Consider the following 3,082-nt stretch of genomic DNA (forward strand, 5'->3'; position numbering starts at 1 on the left):
ACTGATATGTCTTGTCTGAGTACTGTTCACACCCAGGGGTGATGCCGCCCAAACCCTAGCGGTAATCTCACAGTCCTTGAAAATGTGATCCACCGTTTCGATAGCCTCACAAAAAGGATGACATAAACAGCACGAATAATTCCACGGTAAATGTCGCCTCTCAAACTCCGCCCCCACCGGCAGAGAATTGGAAATAATCTTCCAAACCAAAATCTTCCAAGACCTTGATCCGGGGAGATGCCATAACCGGGAACCACAGAAATCCTTTTGTCTTGAGCTTAATCTCGTTCTATCCCGAGCCGATGCTGTTCTATTGAAAAAATCACTGAAGACCAAACCATAGCCACTTTTTACTGTGTAAGAACCATGTTGTGTAGTGGGCCATATGGGAACATCTTCAGTCTGATTAGTTCTTAGAACCGTGGCCAGGATCCTATTGGTGGTTTCCTCATTAAACAGTAATTGTATGAATTGTTGATTCCAACCCCCAGAGTTCAGTTGTAAATCCCCAATAGTAAGGTCCTTGAGAAAAGCGAAATCCTGGTCCAAGAGTTCGGCTTTCGGTTCTGGACTTTGGCCATTGACCCACTTAGTGGTCCAAACATTCAGATTCGAGGAGTACCCTGGCTGCCAGCATAAGTTATCCATGATAAGATGTAAACCATGTACCACACTCCTAACTCCCCATGATGAATTGCTTTTCCTTTGAGGTTTTAAATCACTTGTCCAACAAGAAGTACCAAAAATTTTTTCACGGAAAGTTAAGGTGAATAGTGAGTTCTCATTCGACACGATTCGCCACGCATGTTTTGACAGCAATGCTTGGTTGAGACACTCGACATTACGGATACCCAATCCGCCCTCCTTCTTTGGCAAACTAGTAAACTTCTTGCTACACCAATGGATCGACTTCCCTGATCTCGTCCCTGCCCACCAAAAATGTGACAGAAGAGCGTTGATCTTCTTCGTCACACTTACCGGTATTTTGAATACCGATAGAAAGTAAATAGAAATATTTGATAGAACAGACGAAATCAGGGTGAGTCTCCCTGCCGGTGATAGAAAGACCCCATTCCAAGAAGAAACTCTTTTGGTAACATTATCCAGTAAGCCTTTGAAGATTTCTTTTTTTGAACCTTGGAACTCCGTAGGCATACCCAGGTATTTCCCAATGCCTTTATTACTTTTAATATTGAACGTCTTAAGACATCCCTGGACTCTACGGAGAGACATATTTGGGCTGAACACCAACCCACATTTCTCTTCATTTAGCATTTGACCTGATGCGGAGCAGTACTGATCTATAATACCCCTTAGAGTCGTTGTCGCATTTCCTTTGTCCCTTATAAAGAAAACCGAGTCATCCGCAAAGAAAAGATGGGTTAGCGGTTGAATACCTCTGCAAATGTTGATCCCCCTAAGAGATCCATGAGCCTGCGCTGCGATCACATTGGAAGAAAGAACCTCCATGCATAATAAAAACAAGTAAGGCGATAAAGGATCTCCTTGTCTAAGACCGCATTCCGGTTTGAACTGCTTGAGTGGGGCACCATTGAAAAGCACCTCATAAGAAACTGTAGATACACAGTTCATTATAAGTCGCACCGTGTTGTCGGGAAAGCCGAACCGATACAGAACAGCTTTAAGGAAATCCCACCTGACCCGGTCATAAGCCTTACTCATGTCCGCCTTGAAGGCAAAGCTTCCAAATTTTCCTTTTTTCTGAGAATTAATTCTGTAAATTGCCTCATGAGCTAAGAGAATATTATCCGTGATGCTCCGGCCGGCAATAAAAGCATTTTGAAAGTTTCCCACAAGATATCTCATAATTTTCGTCATACGGTTGGTTATGCATTTTGTTACGATTCGCATAAACACATTGCATAGGCTGATTGGCCTGTAATCCTTCACCTCCTCAGGATTATCACACTTCGGAATCAAGGCAATAAAGGTTCTATTAACCTCACGTAGCACCATACCCGAATTTAGTATGGATAAGATCGCCTTTGTGAAATCCCTCTTGACTAGATGCCAACATTTCTGGTAAAAAATAGCTGGTATACCATCAGGTCCCGGCGATTTCATAGCACCCATCTGAAATGGTAAATAGATGTAGCCCGGGCGAGGCCGGGCAGCAAACCTAGTTAAATGTAAACGACATGTACAGATAATAATTACTATTAAGTAAATATAATATTTTGTTCAATTTTTTTTGTAGTACATTTAACTAACTAAGCAAATGCATTACATTGAATTTTTAAACTAAAAGTATATATTTAATAGTTATTATAGGTAAATATTATTTTAACTCGGATTTTACACATGCATATAACAAAAGATTTACAAATTTAACAAAGTGATGGATGCGTCACAATGGTAATAGCAAGTGGATGTGGATCAGGAGGTCATGGGTTCTCGAGTCTCTTCAATAACATTTTCAAGTTTTGACCTGATGATTTAATTACAGTAACTTAACAAGTTAACCACACATCTAAAATTACTAACCTAACCCTACACTAACCAATAGATATTAACCCTAGTTTGCCACGTGTCGCAATGTCATTGGTTGTGTATGAGTTTTTCATACACCTCGTGTATGTGTAGCCTTTTTGGTGTTGGGGCCAAATACAAATTGTATTCTTTTTGTAAAAGATAAGACAATTAACTAATTAGAAGAGATTAGTTTAATCACAAACTTTAGCCAAATACAAATCGTATTCTTTTTGTAAAAGATAAGACAATTAACTAATTAGAAGAGATTGGTTTAATCACAAACTTTAGCCAAAGCAGGACATACGGTAATATTGAGATAAGACTTAAGAGTCCAAGACATATTGTGAGACCCATCTCCTATATTACGTATGATTAAAATATTTAATTCTATTTGAATTTAAAAAAGTTTTTTCAAAACACATAAATATTATTTGTAAAAATAAAATAAATTTTCTTTCGAAAAATATCGTGTTACGTAGCCACCCTAAGTTATAGTACAATCGACTATAACTTAGAGTATAAGTGTATTAAATTATAATTGTAATAATTATAACTTAACACTAACTCAAAACAATTATTAAATATCGTA

The sequence above is a fragment of the Silene latifolia genome, chromosome 4, assembly GCF_048544455.1.
Source record: "Silene latifolia isolate original U9 population chromosome 4, ASM4854445v1, whole genome shotgun sequence".
In the NCBI taxonomy this organism is placed as follows: Eukaryota; Viridiplantae; Streptophyta; class Magnoliopsida; order Caryophyllales; family Caryophyllaceae; genus Silene; species Silene latifolia.